General features: G+C 38.4%; 1 protein-coding gene across 1 annotated transcript in view; it reads left to right on the forward strand.

Moving 5' to 3' along the window:
• The first annotated feature begins 1,535 nt into the window (after positions 1 to 1,535).
• LOC129566874 (probable serine/threonine-protein kinase clkA) overlaps positions 1,536 to 23,263 on the forward strand; it is a 121,681-nt gene continuing 99,953 nt past the window's right edge. The window contains exon 1 of the mRNA XM_055443177.1: positions 1,536 to 3,207. The gene's annotated coding sequence lies outside the window, so the exon portion shown is untranslated. The remainder of the gene's footprint in view (positions 3,208 to 23,263) is intronic.

Below are 23,263 nucleotides of genomic sequence, written 5' to 3' on the forward strand. Positions count from 1 at the left end.
GTTGTTCGCTCTGCTGTTCACCGCAGAATTATTCAAAAATCCAGTGCGCCCTTTTACGAGCGAACGGTAATTATCTTGTTCGTTGCCATTTTTATTTATTTTAATAGTCATTACTACATTTGTTATGTTAGGTCGATGCTTTTCTTCTGCATCGTTCTTTTTCTCGGTCGCTTTGGTGTTGTTGTTGCACAACTTGGTCGCCAGACATTCGCGTTCACAAAACACACACACAAATGGTTGTTCTCACATCGTCTTGTGCACGACAAGGAATTTCGATGTTCTTTAGTGTGAATTTATGAAGTTTCCGATAAGTGCTGTGCGTGGACGAGTCAATAATAATAATAACATCCTCCAGTACGTTTAGCTCGATCTACATTGTCGCCTTTGTTCTTCCGTTTTTCTCTTTGCCGTGCAACTTTCGTAAAGTGGTTTTGGTGCAGCAATAACATAGCTGAGCAAATATCTAGCGGCGGCACAACATTTACAATGTGAAACATTTTAAAGGTTGGTTAAAGTGATGATTGATTTTTCTTTCCTTAGCTATTTTTACGACGGGCTCTTTTTTACGATCTGCAAATATGGTTGTTTTTATTTAATTTTGTTACCTAGACAGGAACTAGGTAAATTGAATTGCCCCTTTGGAGTGGAAATGGTGGAAGGACCTGCGATTCGAAGTTGAAATGATAAACAACAACAACAAAGTATGTTCGTTTGCCGAAAGTGTGAAACCAAATTGACGTTTACACAAAAGTGATATAAATGGGAAATATTGGCAAATCATTTGAAATCAGCCAATTGCAATTTAACTGGTTGTTAACAAAAATCGATATAACAAAAAATTCCTGGGTGATATTATATCAAAGGGAGAAAAGCAGTCGAGAGCCAGACGGTATCACCTATTTTTCGTTTGATACATTGCGTTTTTTTCATGAGCATCCGAAACATTCGTGCGAGTACAGGGAAGAAATGTTGAAACTACACCTCGATGGTAGTATATGGAATACATTTGTGGCACATCCATAATTCCACTCACCGCATCCGGTTTTCACTCAAAATTTGCTGCAGACGAAAGATCGAAAAACACTCAAATGCATCACGCACGGACCGCAGGGGAAGTGCTGCATGCGCAAATACGTTGAACGTATTTAGAGGCGATAGCGAGCGAATTGTACCGGCTTTATGGACTATCGCAGCATATAGACGGATAATGTGCAACAGACAGACATCGAACGAGCGCGCGACATATCAAATCCATAGCAGCAGCAAGGTAGCCACACGAATGCATGGCGAAAAAAGGATGAAGTTGGGCAATTCGAGAATGCAACTGTCGCAATGTTTCGATCCGCAAATTGTGTTTCGTTCGAGCGTGTATGCGTCGGAGCCGCAACGATTTTGAGCGGTTTTTTTTCTTCGTTGGAGTGTTGTCGCGTGCACGGATAGCGTTGATTTTAGCCGTATACACGTCGAATGCGATCAACACCGATTATGCTTTCCATTCCGAATGTTTTGCAGACTGAATGAATGCTATTGGCTTTAGTGTTTTTCGTAACGTTGCCCAAAGAGGACGCGTTTAATTTCCATTACAACGTGTATGTTATCGCTTCAAAATACGCGCCCACTGGCAAAATACGAATCAACGTAACAAAATCGTATAGGATAACCGAAAATATTTAACGATAATTACGTGAAAAATCAGCAAATCCACAAAGAACGAAGTGACAGTGGAAAAGAGTTTTGATTCAAACAGATAAGAAAAAAAAACCTTAGAACGAAACAAGAACCAAAATTGACAAAGAAAAAAAAATGTAAAAGAATAAAACAAACTGCCCAATCAGACAATTTTGATTAGTGTAGATTTTATGTCTGAAATCGTGCGTGATAAATTTGAAAATTAGTTCGATTTATGGGTGTTCATTGTGGGAGAAGAGAACCAAAGCAATTTCAGTTATTTATGATTTAGTTTTTGCACGGTTGCCATCGTGTCAGTTGCCGATCGTCGACGGTGAACAACAGAAAAAAAACACAGTGATTTTCTTGATATTTTTCTCTGTGTAAGAAAAAACAAAACATAACAACTCACTTGTGCAAAGAGCAAAAATCGAATCAGTAAATCGCAACCAAATCAACAGCAAATACATACCAGCCACAAATTCCACGGATCAAATCACGCAACACAGCAAATATATTTTTTTTCTTGTTGCTGTTTATTTATGAATTTTTTTTTGCCGTTGATTCCATTTTTTTATTCGTCGTCGTTGCACCGAACGACCATCGATTCTGCTCCCATTTGAAGACACAAATCGCGCAGGATATATACATTCTTACGTTATCCGTTTGGAATTTCATTCTCGGTGTGTTTTGTTAACCGTTTTATTTATTCTATGTTTGCGTTTACCATTCTGTATACACACATATCGAATGGACTGTGCTAAAGAAATCGAGTACAATCGAAGAGCCAATATCCAATCAATACAATTACGGAGGAAAAGAAATCAGTTTTTCGTTTGATTTTGTGTTTGTGTGTGTGTGTTTATGATATCGATGGAAGAAAAATAGCCGAAAGTGAGTGAAGTTATTTTTTAATTCAATCCAAAATCGACAACAGCACCAAAAGAAAATAAACTACACGAATCAACAACAGTAAACGCAATTTTTCGTCGTATGCCCTTTCTCTTGAGAATTCTCCACTCAGTGAAGTAAAACGGTTCAGGTGCAAGTTGTGTGTCATTTTATTGTTTCGATTTTTTGAAGAATTAAATCATTGTGAACAAAGAAACAAATTGAAACGCGATTAGTTGGAAAAATAAAAGCATTTGATTTATTTTCGGTGTGCCCATCGCGCTGGATTACGTTCATCAGTTTATCATTTCTGAGTTTAAGTTTGTTTTGTTTCGAATTATTCTCTTTTTTTTCTTCGCTTTTGCCTACGTTTCATTATGAAAAATTTGATTGGTATCATAAAAATTGAAAAAAGCGATCTAAAGAGCGAAGAAAACGAATGAAAATAAAAGAAGAAGTTGATTTCGATTCATTTTAATTGGGAGATAAAAAGTAAAACGACCAAATTTGGTATTGTGTGAACATATATAGCCGAGAAGAAGAAAAAAAATTTCGTGTGATTTTCGAACAAAACCAACAGTGAAAGAGAATAAGAATAACAAAAACCGAAAAAAAACCTACAACATCATCGATCGAGTGTGTTTGAATGTAAGTGGAGTTGTTCAAAACTTATATTTTTCTTTTTAGTGCATGCCGTAGTGAATTTTTTTCGGTTTTTTCTGTCTGTATCGTCGTGTTGTGACATTTATTTAGTTTTATTTTTGTTGTGTCCAGCCATTTAATTTAAAATACGGCGGCGTCCACATGAGGACGCCCAGAAAACATAGCTATCGAATAAAACAGCAAGTGCAATTTTGTAAAATAAATATAGAGCTGAAACAAAATGAGAAGAAAAAAAAAGAACGAAAGGCACAGCACGAATAAATGCAAAAATGAATAATAAACTATTTGGCTGAAGCGAAAGAATAACAAAAAAAAAATAGTGGGACACAGTCAGTGGCATTTCTGATCTACATGTGCAATCCCATTTTAAATGTTTGTTTATTTTTCGTTAATGTTGCTGTTCGATTTTATTGACGAGGCGGTGGTGGTGGCGGTGGCAATGGCTGCCCCGGTCTCATTGCAATGCATTGCGGTACGAAACAGACAAACACTTAGCATTTCTCGAACCAAAAGCAGAAAAAAACATAAATCCAGCTTACAAAAAAATTTATTTATTATATTTCATTGTGTTGCGATCAAATCTGTGAATGTTCGATTTTATGCCTATCGCTTTGCTTCGATCACATTGAATGTATACATAAATCAAAAACGGACACGAAGAGCGAGCGAGAGAGCGGGAGAGGAAAAGAGCATAAAATATTATTCATGGCAATAACGAATCAATCGCGATACCTGGAGTGTTGGAGCTATTTAAAGCATTTACAACATGCTCAGCGCGCGCATTCGCGTTCGCTTCAAACCACAAAATAGAACAATGGGCTTTCGAGCGATTTAATTATCATCTAAACAAACTGTGCGGTGCTGAAACAAAAAAAAAACCATTTTCTGTTCGAAATTCATTTCGCTCCTTTTGGATGTTTGTTGATTTTTCATTTATGTAATGTCGTTAAAGTGAAACGAACGCAACGCCACAAAAAAATGCTGCATATTTAATAACGAATTTTTTTTGGTTCTGAAAATTTTATGTGAGTAAGTTTCGAGTGATGGTAGCCGCATAGATTTCAATGCCCTGCATGAAATTCGGCATCGGCTATATTCCAGTATCCCGCTGGCACAGATTCAGCCTTTTTTTTCTCTGCAGAAGCCAATGTATGCTCGGCTACGCAATTTAATCAACCAACCCCATATTTTGCATGCAAACACATTGCACAACAACACATAGCACAGCGACACTCGACGCAACTGAAACGAAAAACTAAGGCACAGATCATTCTCTCACAGCTCAAATGATAAAATGCCATCAATATTGCTGCGTGCAATAAAAATCACAGCCAGTGTTTATCCAACAACGAAGACAAGTGAAAATTATCGTTGCACGCAATGACATTTACTGACGCACAGACACAAAACCCACCGCCTGACGAATGGCCGTATATTGTTAATGTGCGCTTCGTATGCGAGATTCTCTAAGCACGTGAAAAATATTCTAATAAAATATTTTTTGAAATTAATTCCATAAATCGTTCCGAACGCGTTGAGAAAATAGAGCAATATATGTAATGTGAATGTTTCGATGGATGGCGCAAAAGTTATGACGATATCAAACTGTGTCATAATTACGTTTAATTTCAATGTCGATTTCGTTGTAATAATTCAACATTCGACCGTATTTGAAAGTGTGAGCGGTAAGCGTAGGTAACGTCTGCCGTAGAAACGTGGATGAACTGTTCCAAGTAAAGTAGCTGAACTGTGTTCATTGGCGCACGTTTTCGCGGTAAACGCACCATGGTTGCCAGGCATCAAGTCTAAATCCTGATTATTTCCATCTGATATTCGATTCAGATTTCAAATCTTTGCCATTCTCGCTTTGCTTCGCATGAAAGAAACAAAAAGAGAGAAAAAAATCAGTTGAAGCGCAAAATTGATCGATTGCTGATACCGCGAATCGGAAAATACACAACTCGCTCGTCTTGCACCAAATGATGCCATTTACATGCATTAAACTCGTGAAAGTGCCTTGCTAATGAAAATATTACATCAGGGATTAATTACGTTTTAATTAATATTTTCCAGCGAAAAATGCCAGAGTTGTCGACTTTAACTTTAGCCATGCACCCAATTTCGATTTTACCATCGAATACAAACGGAGTATAAATTCACTTGCTCAGCGGCGACGACGACGGCAAAGTTGAATGAAAATCCGTAAAACTTTGTTTCGATAATGCTGAGTAAATTGTTGCCTTTCGTGCTATAATGCTTCGTTTATTCTAATTTTTTGTTTCATTCACCCTCTTTTTGTCTCTCTCTCTCCCGATCGCTCGCCCGCTCGTTTTCACGTATACGCGCTCGAGTTCCCCTCGCATTCAATGCATGCATGTTGTTGTTTTTTTCTCTGTTTCAACTTTTCGTTTTAATTCCTTTGCCATTGTTGTCAATGTTTGTCTTAACTTCACGAAAAATAATCATTCTTAATTAAATGTAATTCGATGTTGGCTGTTTTCAACAACGAGCGGCGCACTTAATGTGCACACAGCAAAAATGGGAACACACACACACACCGAAATTCTGTCGCCGTTGCTTTGTGCCGTTGCTCACACAAAATAGAGCCGAGCATTTGATGCGGTAATGGATTTTAATTAAAACGTTTCAACGATCTCAGATTATTATTATTTGAGCCAAGTGAAAACCAAAGCGAATGTGAAAATTGTGTGTGTATATGGCACGTGGATCGACGTGGTTTGAAAGTGTACCGTACTCAAGAGTTTTGGCATTTTACCTTCTTTTTTTTTTCTTTCGCGAGCATTTCTCTCGTTGCACCGTTCTAAGAAATGACAAAATTTGCTGTCATGACCATTCAATGCGTTTTAAACCGAACATTTCATTTTGCTTTGGTCAAAACGAGGTCAGAAAAAAAAAACGAAACTCAAGTGAAATGCTTGAAAATGTTTCGCTCTAGAAAAACCGAAATTGGCAAAACAGTTTTGCTTTCATTTGAACGTCGTCATCGCATTTTTCGTCAATCGAAACCTAATAAAATGCGACAAAAAAGAAATAAAACAAAATAGTAAAGTCATTATTTTTTTTCTTGGTGTTCTCTCTTCTGGTGAACGCTTCAGTGGGCTTCATTAAATGTTCAAATAAAAAACTGAAACGATCTGATCGAGCAATGAAATCGAATACAGAGTATTTCGAATTGGAAATCATCAAGAAATATAACGAAAGAAAAGACCAGGCAATCGAGAGCGACCAAGAGAGAGAGAGAGAATCGTTTCGAAAATCGATGAAAAACCTGGAATGCGATGCATGCAATTAAGTTTCAAGCGTCTCGTCACTGAAGTGGTAGTGATGGTGGTACAGAAAAACGGACTCAAGTTTTTAAATTGAAATTGTGCGGTTTTATCGCCCGCTTAAAACGATTGAACACCGAACGATTCCCTCGGTTCAAAGGCCCAGCAAAACGGAAAAAAACCCGAATATTATCGCTTTTTGCCGCGTTTGAATATTACTTGTTTGCATTCGAAATTAAACGACAGCGAAGAGCATTGAACACACACACAACAAAAAATCTACTCATTTCGAAACAATACGAGAAAAAACGAAACAAATTAACTTTGGTTGTCTTTGTTCGTTGAAAATTTATTCGTTATCCAGAGTGTGTGGCTGTGCTGCCGTATTTTTTTTTTATTTATCATAATCAACGCTCGCTGGTCGCTCAGAGATGCGTTTTTTTATTCGTTTTCGTTTTTCACTCGTGTTCATCTTCAATTTTATTCAAGACGTCTTCCTTCCCGTTCTCACTCAGCTCACAAACAATTAAACACGCCAAAAAAAAGCAATAAAGCTGAAAGAAATGTATAAAACGGCGCACCACTAGTTCTGGTACTTGAATCGCGTGCGACGCATGTATTTTTCTCCATCCTCTACGTGTTCTCACTCACTTGCGCTGGATATTTATTTCCAAAGTGTTTTGCTTCAATTTTTACTTTTTGTTTCTCTTCATTCATTTCTCGTTTGGGTCTTTCGAATTTTTTGTTTTTTTTTTCTCTGTAATTCTTGTTGCTGATCATTCCGGGCAGTCAAAGTTCTTTCGACTAATGAGCTGACACTGTCAAAATCGATGCCTAGCCATCTCGTAGAGTCAGCCGAGGTGAACGCGCATTTCAAGATACGAATCAAGTTTCTCGCCAATGGAACAAAAAAAAAGAAGAAAAATATGCGCTCAGTTGTGTGCATTCACATTAAATCGCCTCTGTGCAGTGTTACGCTGCTGCTGCTGCTTTTGTTGCTGTTGCTGCATGGTGCGATGTTGATTGTCTTCAGTTATGTTCTTTTACACGTATTTCGTTTGGATGGTGTTTCGGACCATTGGTCGCGTTGCACACCACTCCGTCGATCTCGGACGGATCTGTCGCTTTGGAAAATTAAATTGATATTTATGATTCGTTTTGTTTTCCCAGTCGCGCTCACTTTGTTTATTTATTTACATTTACCTGTTTTATTTTCGCCTTTTTTTCTCTCTGTTCTTGCTTATTGATTTGGCCGGAGCGAATAACCACAACAACAAAAAAAGATATTCTCTTCATCTCTCAATTACGGCGCACGAACAAACATCAAGCAATTGCATTCATTTTTACTGCTTTGTTTTTGCTGGATTTGATCTCTTTGATGCTCAAACAGACGATGGAAAAAAAGGCAACACAAAGAGAAACGCAACGGTAACAACAACAAAAAAGACGAAAAAGAACAAAGGAAGAAAAAACAGCACAGATTTGATATTTAAAGAGGGAAAAATGTGTTTGAATGGTTGTAAATTCATTTTGTTTGCCTATTTCTTGTGTTCAATGCTTATCGCATAATAAGTTACACATAATTGCTTTAAAGTCTGTGTTTGCCAAGGGAATTACGTGTTTTTGTTTCAGTCGATTTTCTTTTTTCTTTTCGAAATCTCATTTTGCCTTTTCGGCGTCACAAAATGATTGACACTGTACCATTTTTATTGTGTTCTTTCTTCATGTTCATTCTTCCTCTTTGGCTGTTTAAATTGATATCGGGATATTAATGTGATACATCAAAGATATCGAGAGTCGAGATCATTGAGTTGTAAAATGGACAAGAAAATGTGCCAAAATGTATAATTTAAACAACTGCAAACAAAAAAAGAACAGCAGCCGCCGCACCAGCAGAAGTAGAACTTGAATTTGGTATTTTAATCAACTGGTGCAAAAGAGATAAGACACAACAGAGAGTCGAAGAGACAAGTAAATAAATCTTTTCGGAGATCTAGAAAATCGATAGCATCGGTCAAATGGAGTCAATTGCGTACAAGGTCACCATTGTCAATGTACAAGCACCCAGTTTACGTGTCAGTGTGTATATGTGCTGTTTTTCAATGCGTTGATCCTATCAGGTAGATTTTGAAATTGACAGATCACCAAATTCAACCGAGAGGCAAACTGTTTTTGAATTTCACTAAAACACAGAAACCGAACCCGATAAAGTCGATCATAAAAGGGAACGGGCACACATAAGAAAGGCAGACGATTTGTTGAACATTAGTGGCGGAGACAAGTGCACGTAGCGATTACATTGAGTTTGAGAGTGTGAATATTAATATTCCTATCGTCGGTCGAAGATTGGCGGCGAGAAAGGCATCGGCCATTAGAAAATACCTCATTCCAAATGAGTGGTGTGATGCGCACCGAGCGCGATTCAAAGAAACGGCAGCTCTTTATCATATACCCAGCCAGCTATTTGGGTTTTTAGCCATCCAAATTGAGAGAGAGAGCGTGTAAAGTGTAGCGTAAACGATATGCGACCATCCTTTTTCGACACGGTAAAACGACCAAATTCGATAAGAGAGCCATTTGATTTCGTGAAATGCACGCGGTAAACACAGCCATTTATACCACTAACCGCATCTTCATTAGATATTCTCACTGATGGCTTTTGCTCTTAGATACGGGTACTGCTGCTGCTGCTGCACCATCTCTTAAGCACCGTTGTGATATGAAACCGTGTAGCCACAAGCTAAGCAGCAGCCAGGCACATAAAACGAGCCCATCATCAAGAATCTAATGGTAAAACAAAATAAAGTAATAAAATAAGAGCGAAAAGGGTTCGGTTTTCATTAAATTTCATTTTCTAACTTTGAAACTTTAATGGTGTACAGCAAGTGGTTGGTTGGTTTGGAGTGAGCTCTTCAACATTTTTTTAAGAGCCAAAAACATGAAATTTATTTGACGGTGCTCGAAATCGATTAAAAGATCTTCGTCTTATGCTGTTGTTGTTCTTGTCGATGTTTTTTTTTCTTCTCTCCTTTCGACTTGAATCGAAAGAAAAATTGAAAAATTCAGGTAAAAAAAACTTGTTCGATCGAAAAGTCGACGAAGCGGCCGCAAGCAAAACATACAGCATTTGAATTCTTTCTGTTCATCGGTTGTTTTCCCTTCGTCTATTCCTTTCTCGTTCGCTCCGATAGGCGGCAAACAAATTTATAATACCGAGAAAACAAAACACGAGCTGGAAAAAGGCGCAACAACGGCGACGATATGGTATATGGAGTGAAAGACAACGACAAAACGAACAAACCAAACGAACGCCTTGCACCATCAAACTTTGAAATCCCAAACGTATTCAATTATTTATTTAACATTAAGACATTTCTGCCTGTCTTCATCTCTCTTTGCTCCTCTCTCTCTCTTTCACTCTCGCTCGCACGTCATTTGCGCACTCAGTCAGTCGTTTCGTTGGGTTTTGTCGGTCGGTTGTTTTAGATGCTCATCAGCGAGACGATGTGCCGAAACGTATTTAAAAAGAAACAACACAATATAATAAATTAAGAGATCGTTTTCGTTTGGTGCCTGGCTCTCTCGTATCTTGTGAGAAAAGCAAGCTGATTGCTTACACACAAACATGCGTTGCTGCCAACAATCGGCCGAAAAACACCGACACAAGATATCAGTTTTTTTTTCTCTTTATCTTTTCTAATCATTTTAAAATGGCGTACGCGTTTTCAAATTTGTAAAAGATACTCGCGTTCGTTTCTTCTTCCTTTATTGGCTGTTTTCAGTTGTTGTTCCTTCTTCATTATTCGGGTGACGCTAGAAATATCGATATAATTGGAAGCACGAGAGAGAAGCTGCAAACACTGATTAAATAATCATCGAAGAAAATTGAAGAAAATGAAACGTTCGGCAGGAAATCGTTGGTGAAAAAAAACAACAACAACAACACACAAAATAAAGAACAAACGAGACGAACAAGCCAAAGACGAAATGTAATTATTTTGTTTAAAAACAAGCAGCCATTTCCGCATTCAGGGCCGCCTTTACGGCCGCTGGCCATATAGTGTTGAAACACAAACATCACATTTAAATAATTTCATGTGCATAAATAAGTGGCATGGCTGTCAAATAATTGGATCGACTAGATTGATTTACTTTTCCAAAGTGTGGTGCTTCAAACTGGAAATAGTTTCGAGTCGTGTTGGTTTTTCTTCTCTGGGGCGAATTGATGTGAAAACGGAACCTCGCATCATCTCAGGCCATTAAATCGGTGTTTTTGTCATAAATATTCGGTTATTCACATGCTCTGTCAACAGGCAATTCACCGCACCGCACCGCACCGCACCTTTTGTCGATCATTCAGACAGCCACATTTGCATCAGCGAAATTCGAGACCAATGCATAATTTACGAGCTAAAGTGAACGAACGAAGAGCACATCGATCGCACGTAACGTAGCTGGCAGCTTCGCAAAACGACACAATCCATTTGCATGTTGAAATCGATATGATGTGTGTTTGTCACTTCCAAACGAACGTAAATGTAAAATATTCAATGGCAAAATGTTTTTGAACGCGCGGCGAACACACAAATTCACAAGCGATGTCATAATTTTCAGTGGCATCAGGCACACTGAGCCTGTCTTGTGACGCCCATCTGCCATATACACCGAAATGCCATTAAACATGCAAAAGCATGTTTTAGTTGGAATTTGTCGTTGAAAATCAAAGCAAATTCATTTCGTGCCGGATCACGTTTTCCTTTTCTGCATTTTGTGCCATTCAAATGTTCGATCCAGAATTCTTTGGATATGTGTCGATTCGATGACTTTTGCAAAACCAAACAATTCCAATTGTTTGACATTGCTTTGTTGAACCAGCGTTCCAATCCCATTTCTGGCTGTGAAAAAAATCACATTTTCGATATTTGCTCGTCGTGATTATTTGTTAAATTAGAACATTATCAAACGAGTGACGTTTACTGAACAAAGGCCTCGTTTCTTGTTCAGAAATGTTGTTGTACAAAATGGCAATTTTTAAAAGAATAAAGCGGACAAAAGAACGATGAAGAGAGAGAAACCCAGCTACCGAATAGAGTGATCAATAAGCGCGAAACATAATGACTTCCATCGCAACACAATTCATTCATTGGCAAAGTGTTCAATGATTCGGCGTTTCTTTTTCATGGTTTCGATGATGATGGTGTGTGCAGTTCAAGTGTTTGGTTCACACACAAAAAAAACCTAAAGAAAAAAAAGAACATCTAGTCAAAGAAACGACAAATGGATGTGAGGTAAATTGCAACAACACGACAATTTCTAGAAGAACGGTGGCAACATCGAGTAAATCGTATGGCGGCAATCATCAATAGAGATCGCTCTCTAAAACTTTTTGGGGAAAGAATTTTTGAAAAAAAAAAAACAGCGAATGGAAAGATAGACCGAGAGCGAAAGAATAAAAAGTCAAGAAACCGGTCTCTAAACTGCAAAACTTGGCATTTTTTTCCGTCTCTTTCGCATTCATACAATCAATAAATAACAAATAAATATTGAATGTAATTCCTTTTTGTTTCCATTTCGGTTCGAAATATTGAATGAGTATTCTTCGGAAGCGACGTGTGTTGTGCTGCAGCAAAAGAAACAAACAAATCGACCAAAGAGCACAAAGGAAGCACATCATTAAAATCGGAGCAAATAGAAGCTGCAAATAGAATGAGAAAGTGCAAAAGATGAAACCATAGCGATAATCTTCGAAGTTCGACAGCTTCGCCACAATGTAGAAATTGTTTGAATTTTGCGAATAAATAATAAATGAATGGAATTTTCGATAGAAATAACGATGAAAAAGCCAAACTGATTTTGGCAGAATCAATGCGATTGTGTGTGTCCATTGAAATTCATGGTATTGGCCAATTTCTACAATCCCAGTTCGATGTAGCGATATACATCGATGACACTGGCTTTTCGGCACTGGCCGCTCCATCCAAAACCGAAGCATGAATAATAAATATTAGAGTGAGGCCATCCCAAGATGTTATCATGAGATTTCATAAACCGAAATGTAATTATTGAACGTTATGGTATTTTTGGCGAAAATCAAAACCGACATAGCCATGCTGTGTTATAATATTACTATGCCAGTTAGCTTTCGTTATCTTGATACGCATAAAAATATCGAAATCTAAAGTCACAATATATCGACAAGTCGGATTTTTGCTTAGCACAGCATTTTCCATTTCGATCGGCAGCCAGACTCTCCCTCTTTCTATCTCCGTTTAATGTTTGCCGAATATGAAACAATTCTCATTCAAAAAGTGAATTGTGTCTTCTCATTGTCGCCCCAGCCACAATTGCTTACTGTGTGAGTCTGTATGGCGGTATTTTTGTGTGTCGTCTTTGAGCTTTCGGCACTTGGGTACAACATCGACCCGAAACCGAATGATTTTCACAATGGTAGAGACAATACAAATTGATGACAAATACAATAATTTAGTGGTCGGAATGCGATGGCCGAACCCATGAGCATCTCAGTATGGTACGATTTTATCTGGCGATTTTCAAATATCATCCATCTTACGGGGTTGTGCCGGCGCGCAGACGGCAATTTGGTCGAAAATCAAACGAGGCCAACAAATAATCTAATCCGAATATGACAATCGATTCGCACACCAGGCGGCGCAATACAATGACATCAGAACGGAAAAAAGGGACGAATTGTTTCAATACAAAGGCCAAACATGAAAAATGGTTACTGTTTTCTTCTTCGACGTTTTTTTCTGCTACACTTCTTGCCCAGGTTCCAAGTGCCGAACAGTATTGTTCGATTGATAAAAGTCGAATGACTTTGCAGCACCGAATAAAGAAAAATACAACAAGCGCGAACAAAACGGTGTTGAAAACCGAGCAAAAAAAAGAAGAAAAACACGAACTTCACTGCGTTCCATTGAACCCATTCATTTATCGGCATTCTTAAAGCGTGATTTTTCACTGATTTATCCCATAAAGTGCGAAAAAATGGTGTGCCGACGAGATTTATCGTTTTTGTTTGAAAATAGAATAGTATTATCTGAATTGCGTTCGCTCCCTTTGACGATGACGTCGACGACGACGACGACGAAAACGACGTAGAAAAACTTTTTTCAGTTCGGTTAGGCGAAGCACTTGCTCATTGAAACGATAAGAGTTGGTTAAATGAAATGTAAAGCAAGAAAAAACCACGAATGTAGATGCAAACGAAAGAAAAACACCACCACCAAATCGCTATCGATTCTCCAAAAGTATGACGATGACAACATTTGCACAATGGTGCTATCACCAAAATATGAATTGCGAAAAATTTCCTATTTTTAAATCGTAAACTTTTTTCTTCTTCTTCTTTCCTCTTCGTTGGCTGTGAAACATGTGTGTGTGTCGAGAATGGGAAAATCTTGCGCGTAATTCGCAGCTCTTTTGCTGATTTTATTTTTTTATCCGGACGCATTTGACGCTCTTATTCATTCGCTTCACTTTATTTTCACACCAACTTTGTGTGTGAATATATGCTCACACCCAGTGACACAAGCTAGAGAGAAAAAACGAAGTTATTTTTGCATGTTGCCCGAAACCAATCGCATTGACTGCCATTGCCGTCGTCTTTACAACGTCTTGAGAAAAAAAAAATAACAGCAACAACAGCATATACATAAAAGCTTTGCTCGCAACGACCCTCATTCCATACAAATAACCATTTCCGCAGCGATATATTTGGTATCAATAGAAGACGATTCGATTTTTCCTTGTTGTTGCTACACCATATTTGCGATTGGTCTTCGGTTTCGAAAAGAAGTGCGCGCTCTCGCATTCGATTTCTTTTCATGTCTTATGCTTTCCGCTCTCGATTCTACCATCCATTCTCCACGTTTTTGATATTGTTATTGATGTATTTAACGCTGCTACTGCTTGCTATTCTAATTTCAAGCGTAGAGCAAGGAATGCTCATCGATTTTCATCGACAAAGCGGAATATTTATTTTTTTTTTCTCTTGGATTCTCTTGTTCACGCACTCCCTTGTCTTATTTTCTGCCTTCGGCATCAGCAATACACACGCACACACCAAGACACACAACAACAAAAAACGATACGAAGAAAAACTCAATGTGCTAAAAAAACACTCACACACTCTAAGCGTCGGATTGCAACGAAAACCAACCTCATTGAACTGGAAATAATAATAACAATTTTTAAGAGGTGTTGGTGTGTATACATTTGTTTGAATGCTGGCAATTCTGTGCAAATTTATTTTATGTCTATATGCTCATTCATTGCGCATTCAGATTTTTGTACTTGTCTTTGGCGTTCACTTGACTGTGGCATTTATTTATTTTTTTTCTGCTCTCTGTCTGATGAAAAGCCTAGACGACGAATATTTGACATGAAATGAGTATACTAAACCCAAAAGTAAAGAAAAGAAGAAGCAACGTTAGAGGGAAAAGAAGAAAGAGATAAAAGTCCGTTTGAGTAAAAAGACAAACGGAATATGGGAACGGAACAAAAGCGAGCAAGCAAACGAAACAAAGTTGAAGAGAGAAAATGAGATGAACACACGCATTATCACATTGAACATGAACGAGACAGACACCACTGTTCACGCACTGTTATCGAACACCATTCATATGTTAAACTACGATATGCTGTTATTACATCAAACAAAGCAGCCAAACAATAAGCCGTGCTGTTCAAGTAATTGTTATTGTTAGTTCTTATGGCTGCTTAATGGGTGCATATTGTAAATGTATTGTTCGGTTAAACGACTTTTCTCTCTCTCTCTCTCTTCCTCTTGTTTTTTGCCCTTTCCCTTGTTCATCTTTACTCATACTTCGATCGGTTATCATCACATTCGAAGCGTTTTTTTTTCACCCATTTTCTTATTCACACTGTGTTCAAAAGTCTCTTATCCTAAGGACACCACTGACTGCAGGACGAATGGCAACAATTAAAATGGGCAAAAAGTGTAAATGGTAAGGCAAAAAAAAGGATGACACAACAGAAATGCCAAATATGAAACAATTCGGAAATTGCGAACGCAGATTTTTCTACTGAAATTGACACGTTCACTGAGTCGGGTAGCTGGAAAAAGGGTCGACCTATTACAGTGTATTCATTCACACACACACATGCAGCGACGACCACCGATGTAACCGACCGATAACCAACGTAAAATGGATTGGTCAATGCCAAATTTAATTGAATTTTCCGTTGAAATGCACTGAGCATTACGAATCACGATGTTGGAGTCCAACACAAACTGATTGCCGAGGCTAACCGACTGCAGTTTAATTTGTGCCGATCCGACACACACACACACACCTTGTGTGCAATTCTAGCGAATTTTCCACCTATGCACACATGAATGCAACGCAAAAAAGAGGTGCACTCACTTTGACGACGTAAAACCAAAAAAGGAGAAAAAAAGGACTGTGGATAAATATCTCCATTTTAATTATCATTTGGCTGCTTGGTTTTTAAGTAAATTAGTTATGCGCTCGATGTGAAATATTTGACGCGTTCGAATTGGGTTTGGAAAGGAAAAGGAAGAAAAAATTCTGAAAATCACTGAACAAAATCCAACAGCATGGCCATTTTTCACCGCAATCCATATCATGCTGATAAACTGAAAAAGGATTTCACCATAAATTGTTCACAAAGCATGGGCCCGAACCATTTACCAAACCACTTTACACACGCACTTTGTTCGCATTTGGGCCGTGTGTAGTATGTCGAATATGGGCCGAAAGAAAAAAAAACCGCACCAACAACATCCAGACTAATTATAATGACGTTATTTGTGCAATAACGATATCATGTTTTCGATGGCATTTTTACTGCACATCAATAAATTAAATGGTCGCGTATAAAACATCGAGACGGCCCAGCTCCGAATCAACCGAACAGAAAATAAAAAGAATGGGCTTTGCGATAAGAATTTTTAATTTCAAGACAAACTCCGAAACGCTTGCTTCAGACAACCAGCTTCAAGAGCATGAAAGATAAAAGCAGCATCTTGGCCCCTTTTTGGTAGAACCAACAGCCGCTATTTTTCTGTGCCGTTTGCGTGAATTAGAATGCATCGAACGAGCGAGAGACAAGCACGCGTTTTCTTGTGTTAGCTATCGTTAATTGATGCTAAGCATTGCCTCAGCCTGGCAATATTTAAAACGACAACTTATCGCATTTCGATTTCATTTAGACGAACACGAGGCGCTCGTGAGACTGTGATAAGAGAAGTGGTTCTTTTCTTTTCGTTGCTAGTCTTTCTCTTGCTCTCGCTCGCTTGGACAATTTATTGCCGATGCTGGTAGAAATGTATGTGTATTTTTCTCTCCTACTCTCCTACTCTCTCTTTCTCTTCACATTTCGTTTCGTTGGACTTGAATTATGGTGATTAGGCGATGGTTCAGGCACAGATGACATAGCTGGCTCGCCACTTGAGGTTGTAGAACTTGGAGGCCAATCCAAAAACACACATAATGCGTCAAGGTTGTGACATATACACACGCACACACGACCTAACCACCAACCTGAAAGAGAATTTAGTGGATGTGGATGACGTACAAATGCCTGACATTACACCAATAAATCGTAAAATGACAAATGAATGCATTAATAACACCAACCAAAACAGCGATTTAATAACATCGACCACAGAAAAGTTTCATCGATTCTAATCTGACAGGCGCACGGGGAAAAATTATTGCAAACGAAACAAATTAATTTCAAGATAAAATTCGAGTGTTTTTTGTCTTCTTTGCGATGCAAGCGATTGCAGTTCATTCAACCGCTTTCTTTACAGTGCACTGCCATGCAATTTGATAGTTTCATCGAACTAATTTACATGAACTGTGAGTGTTTGCTTAGTTTTGGTTTTTGTTTCGACTACGACACAAAAAAACGGCACACACTCACTCAGAGCAACACATAAATAACCCGCCATATAACAAATACTCATGCCATATTCCCTACAATCAACGAATGAAAACAAAAAAACATGCCAAGCTCAGAACACACACACACACAGAGAGAGAGAGAGAGAGAGAGAGAGCTATGTGGGAAAAGTAAAAAGTACGCTCGATAAAAAAAGATACACACAACGATCATCAATTCATTCTTCATTTTCTTGGCTGGCTGAAAAATGTATATCGCGTTGTATATATAATATATATCCGTGCGGCATATATATGATGGATAATGGCATCGTTCGGAAAATGAATGTTCCTGCTTTGGCAACCAAATGCCATGCAATGAACATTAGTTAAAGTCAGTGTGTGTGTGTAGAATGATTTCGAAAAGTTATTAGAATATCGTCTAATGGCCGTTTAGGTAACACGATATCACAAACTCAATTGATGCGAACGAATGGCGATATTCTGTTACTTTGCTCGCTTGCAACCATATGCGAAGCAAACATTTTTACTATAAATAACAGAAAGAAAAAAAACCCGCACATATATGCGTTCGTTTTGCGTATTAAACGCGTCGTGGTTTCATTTTTGGCTTGAGAATCTTGCAAGATGCCACTGAATACGGGCGGAAAATTCGGTTCGTTCGCTTGCTACACGAATATCGAATGTTATGCAGCGTTGCTTTCATCTTACGACAATTTTTCAAATGTGTCACTTTGACTTGTACGACGAAACAAAACAATACACCACCCGTCACACAGCTGAACCGTGTACCGACAGTAAATGATCATCGCGCTCACATTAGCCACATATTCGTGGAATTTCATTGCGTTCGCGGGGCCGAGCAAGCGAACGAGGGGAGAATATACGCTTAATAACAATTTGAATACGCAGACAAATTGCTGCCATTTTCGCATCAGAATTGAACGCGCTTGCTTTTAACTAAATAAATTATAATTATTCGCAAAGGACACATGTAGATTCCTTCGATTTGAGCAGAAGAATCGTAATTTTTTTTTGGGTTGACTCGTGTTTATTTTGGGCTGTTGTTAAACGATTTAACAAGACGGGTTTCTGTGCACAACATGACTTCTTCTTTTCGCCATAAATCGAAAATAGATTAAATTCCAAACTGCATGTGTTTAATGCCATGCGCCTAGATCGGCTGCACGCAAAGCACCAGAGATGATATCGTCAAGGTATCTGTTTTGAATACAGCCTCCGACCGAACGAAAACTAAACTCACTCTAATCAAATCGCATGCTGAAAATCTGTGCAAAGTCACAAACCAAGCCAATACTCAGGTGCTAAAATCGCGTACCTTTTCCACATGACGCTTTCTTAAGAAGTAAATCAAGCTAATTTTACATAATCTTCTGAATTTATACCCAACAATTTTTATCTCTGCTCCTTTGCTTCACGCTCCTCCGCACACAGACACATACACACAAACACAACGTTCGACAAAGGCAATTTCACTTATTTATCTTCTTTTCGAAGCGCGATTTTTTCTTCGCTCCGGCAATTTATGCAAAGGCTTTTCTCGGTTTGTATCAACAGAATAAATGCGACCGGGAGGAATGCAGAGAGAGACAGAGAGACAGAGAAAAAGAGAGTGCGAAAAGAGTGCTTCCGATGGAGAGCGGATTTTTTTTTATTATTATTGTTTTCTAGTCAACGTTACGCTCACTGATTATAAGATAAAACTTTATATTTGGAGATAATTTCGGGATGCTCTTGCGCGTTCGAGCTCTTGAGTAAAAATACACCGTCACACACACACACACACACACCCAAAGAGAGGAACAAGTGCGGTGCAAACACACCGAGCAAATGAAGGAAATGCGTTAAATAACTTTGATAATACCTGAAATCGTCGTCATTTCACAGCAGGATATAAATTTTGTGAAACGTTCTTTCATTCGTCTTCGGAATATCTTTCGAGCGACAGAATACCCAACGACAATGTTGCAAACGCAAAATGAATTTCACTTCACGCGCAAGCGGATGTTTTTGTGCAGTTGCTGCCGCTGCTACTGCTTCATATAATATTTTTTCTTTTTCTGCCTCTTCGGGTGCTGTTGCTTTTGTCAGATTTTCGACGTTCGAGTCGATTTAGTGATCCGAAATAATTGCGTTCACGGTACAGACAATCGGGTAACCGAGCCGCAGCGAAAAAAGCGAAGACGAAAAGAATACAATTTTAATGATTCTTCATTTGTTACATTTGCAAAAGAAGTAAAGAGACGAAGGAAAAAAAAAACCACTGGCGTTTCTTCTCTTTTTTTGACTGTGAGCAGGCCCAATTTGTTTACGCGAGACATCGAATTTCCCAATGACAGACGACAACATTTCAACATTTCTCGTGTCATATTCAGACAAACGCCAATCCCAACGACGTTCAACTCATTTTTTGTTTGAGATTTTTTTTTTTTTGCTTTTTCCTCGATCTGTGCTTCAGTTGAAGTCGAGATTCCTCTCTCATTCATGTTTATATAGCATGTGACTGTCTTACGCTCATTTATCACCTAACAATACATATCCGCATTGCAATACGCTCGATCGACATGCATCGATTCATCTTTCAGCGATTTCGACTGATACCCAAAACCTGAAACTTACGGAAATTCTGTAGGAAAAAAAACCCAGACACACCCTGAAATCATTTTCATTCGATTCGTTTTCTTAATTCAAAATACTTTTGCGAAATGTTGACTTTATCAATCGTGATTTCGCTGTGCAAACGTTTGATGGTTTGCTGTTTGTTTTGTTTTGTTTTTATTTGGCTCAGTTTAGCAGGCAGAGTAAAGCGAAACACAGAATCTATTTTGGTTCGGCACAATGAGTCGACTAATAAAATAAAATTCTCCGAAGGATTCTTTCTGGTGCGTTGCCTTTCACTTTTTCTTTTGCTCACTCCCCTCTTTCGTTCTCTTCCTCTGTGTGTGTGTGTGTGTGTGTGTGTCGGTGGCTGTGTTTCGTATCGCGAGAGAGTTCGTTAGAGCGAATCAGAAATATAATCAATCAAAATGGTACACACGCAGTCGTTTGCGTTGCGATTCATTTATCGCGTTTTTATTGTACTTCTTTTCCGTGTCTGTGTTTTACGTTTTATTCTTTTTTTTATGTCGTGTGGATGTTCCTTCTCGTCCTCCTTTGACATATATCACTAGGTTTGGTGGCTCGTTCAAAATCTAGTCGTGTGTTTATTTTGTCAGTGTTTGGTTGTGTGCACTTTTAAGCCGCCCAGAAACCAAAAACCAGCAATAATGATGGATTCTCGTGATACGATTCGAAACACACACAAGAACATACCGATGCCAGTATTTCAATTTTTTTACGACAACCGAATGCGGAACTGTTCGGGGAATTGAGTAAATTTAAGTAAATATCGCATTATTTTTTTTCTCTTCAGTTTCCGTCTCGTGCTGTTTTTTTTCTCTCGCTCTGTTCTTTCTCTCAAATGAACTCACGATGCGATAATAAAAAGAAAGAAGTAATCCAACGAAACAATAAACATTTGTTATTCGATTTGTGAGTTTTGTGCGGCTGAGAACAAAACGAGAAAAAACAAATCGACAAACACAAGAGGAGAAATTCATTGGCTTGTGTGTGCAGATCATTTGTTATGTTTTATGCGAGCGTGTGTCTTTGTGTGGCTCTTAAAAGGAGTCTGGCAATCGTGTCTCAGATACAGATGCATCGTATACGCACAATTTTCGAATCACGCACATATGCTGTTACTATGCCATAATGGTTTTTGCTATTAAATACAGACTGAACAACACGCAACACTGCCGCCACCACCAAACAAATGAGCATTAATATTTTTCCGCTTCTATTGGGGAAATCAAACTAAACGAAAACGCTACACCATCCGGCATAAATTATATGAACAGCAACGTCGAAGAAAAAAAAATGTAAAATGAATGCGCTCGTTCAACCAATAAATCGAAGAAAGTGCTCGGCATCAGGATATTAAAAGAATGCACTGATGACTCGAATAATGATTCGATTGCGAGCGATAGACAATGAGCAAGCTGCTTCATCGAAAAAACCAACCCTCGGAAAATGGTATGGCAAACACCGAACACGTCACCATAGTAATCGATCGATGGATGAATATATCGAGCGCATTTCATTTAAACAAGAGATTGCAGCTTGTGTCTGAGTAAATACAGCTCCCCTGTCCGTTAGTTGGTTCGAATTAGTTTCGAGGAAGAATCGGCTCTTTAACGAATGTAGATAAAAGTGAAGTAAAATGTCATTGCTTGTTGGAATGCGTGTCGTTGTCGCGCATCTGAACAAGTGAATGGCATCGGAACCTTGAGCAAACAATCAGATAGATAAAATAAATAAACACAAATGAATTGGATCTTGATTTTGGGCTCGAAACGCGACAAACCACTTAGCAAATCGTACAAATGTGCAAACAACTAAAGAACATTACACGCACCATTCGTCATTCGAATGAGAATTAGATTGTCAAGAACCTGAAATGGGCACATCGAGATTGGCATTTTTCCTCCCATTATTTACATTCGTTGTCAATCATAATAATTTCAGTGTCTACGAGTGGCCATTTGCACTTTCATAATTCAATGGTCGAATATCTGACGTCAATCACGGAAAAAGTGCGCGCTTCTCTAAGTGCAGAAAATCCAGAATAATTCATAGAAATGATTGATATGATAAGACAGTCGAATTCAAAGAATGCTCGTTCTCTCGTTTGCCCATTGCAATTCATTAAAATGAAAGCAAAAACCCAAATGCCAACCCACAAACTTCAGTTGAAATTAATAAATTCTATCTGGTTCAACGGAATACCGAACGAAATTCTCTTTTTCGTGAATCACATTCAGAATGTTGAATCTGATTCATCAGTGTTACCGCAAATATGTGAACCATTTTCATATTTGGCTCACAGCTAGAATAGAAATTTCATGCGGCCAACATGAGAGATACAAAAAACAGCGGAGTTTGGTTTTCAGCGTGAGTTATGAAAATTGAATTCGTTTTGCTGTTGTTTTAGTGGGGTTTTTGTGATTAAAATCATTCATCATCCGGTTTATGTTTGTGGTCGTAGTTCGGGTGAAATGTGTTGCAATGAAATCCATGTATTCATTTGTCGAATTGGTAATTAGGCTAATATGAATGTTTTATCGAATGTTTTTTCCATCAAAATCAGTGGAAATTTCACACGAAAATCAGTCAATGCGATCAGGAAAAAGGAGATGGTCAAAAAATTCGAGAGACCAAATTGTACGAGAGAACGAGAGAGCGATGAATTTGATTAAATCAGGTACACATCTGGTGCCACAAGGCGACGGCATCTTTTCCCATTTTGCATATGTATTCTGTGGCCAGAAAGAGAATTTGCTTGAAATGAATTAACGTAATAACAGTAAATCATCGATAATGTCAGTTGGCAATGAGTGACGGGGTGTCTGCATTTCAAAAAGGTGCTAAAACTAAAAATATTAAATCCATATAATATCGCCAACGACGACGTCGGCACCAATGACAACAAAAGAACGAAAGAAACATGCTGAAAAGCCATAAAAGCACTTTCAAATTTGCCATCCGACCACATTTTGCTATGAAAGACGGAACCCGATTCCAGTAAACAATCTTTGTGGATGCAAACGGGTGTTTCGTGTGATGTGGTGTGGTGTGGTTTTAGTGTGTATGGTATGCATTTGATGCTTTTCGTAAAATGTAATATTCACCCGAACGGCGCACAGACAATAAAATAAATATACATTATCAATGCATAAACACAGTGGAAAATCTGTTTGGCACTCAGTTGGTTGGCCGAACGTA

The sequence above is a fragment of the Sitodiplosis mosellana genome, unplaced genomic scaffold (assembly GCF_009176505.1).
Source record: "Sitodiplosis mosellana isolate CC-2019 unplaced genomic scaffold, AAFC_SMos_1.0 Smas_scaffold_1, whole genome shotgun sequence".
Classification (NCBI taxonomy): Eukaryota; Metazoa; Arthropoda; class Insecta; order Diptera; family Cecidomyiidae; genus Sitodiplosis; species Sitodiplosis mosellana.